This window comes from Maniola jurtina, chromosome 15, assembly GCF_905333055.1.
Source record: "Maniola jurtina chromosome 15, ilManJurt1.1, whole genome shotgun sequence".
Classification (NCBI taxonomy): domain Eukaryota; kingdom Metazoa; phylum Arthropoda; class Insecta; order Lepidoptera; family Nymphalidae; genus Maniola; species Maniola jurtina.
Genome location: NC_060043.1, coordinates 8,643,541 through 8,644,696, shown reverse-complemented (window position 1 = coordinate 8,644,696; position 1,156 = coordinate 8,643,541).

The following is a 1,156-nucleotide window of genomic DNA, read 5'->3' as shown; positions in this document are numbered from 1 at the left end:
AAAGCCATTATACATACAATACAAAATAAGAAGCTAAGAATCCTATATGTTGTTGGTCTGTGCTAAGAAGATCCTTTTTTTCTCTCTCGTCTGGCTTTACAAAAATTAGCCTATGTCAAGTTTGTAGATAATTGTAACAACTATACAAATATGGACCCCGTCTGTGCCGGCGCTCGCCGACATACGCACGGTAGGTATCCCCGTCCCCCTTAGAGCGCTTTCCAGTCAGTTTTAACAAAAAAAAAACACTCCAAAAAGGCAGAGCACGCCCGCCAGCTAACACCACACAGACGAAGTCCTTCATTATTCTATGTATATGTTTTTGGTCTGTGTTCATAATCAACTTATGATTTTTTTTTAAACTGGTTTTACGGCTCTGGGTTCTAGCCTTTATAAACCTGCAACTTGTAAAAAGAACCTTACTTTTGATATTACAATAATTGAGTGTTAAAATGGCGCGTGAGAAGTCATAAGAAAGTCATTTTGTACCACTGACATAGGAAACAATTTTGTACGCATTATATACACGAAGATCATGCTCCTTGCTTCGACACGACACTGTATATCTGAAATGGACTTGTAAGTTAGGTACAACAACACTAGAACCGGCCAAGTGCGAGTCAGACTCGCGCACCGAGGGTACACGGGTATTTTTCCCGACATTTTGCACGATAAATCAAAAACTATTATGCATAAAAATTAATAAAAATCTCTTTAAGAATGTACAGGTAAAGCCCTTTCATATGATACCCCACTTGGTATCTTACTTTGAAAATTGAAACACATTTTAATTTTTTTTAATGATGTAACCACAAATTCACGTTTTTCAGATTTATACCTTTACTTGTGCTATAAGACCTACCTACCTGCCAAATCATGGTTCTAGGTCAATGGAAAGTACCCTATAGGTTTTCAGTTTTCTGGAGACGACGGACGGACGGAGGGACAGACAGACAGACAACAAAGTGATCCTATAAGGGTTCCATTTTTCTTTTTGAGGTATGGAAACCTAAAAACATAACGAATTCGCCACTAAAACATACTTCATTAGCTAGGGTCTAGGCCTACGTCCATATTATGTATATAATCTAAAATCTAAATTATCTTAAAATCGTTCTTGAAATCATCAGATTGCAATGACCCAAACCACATAAAT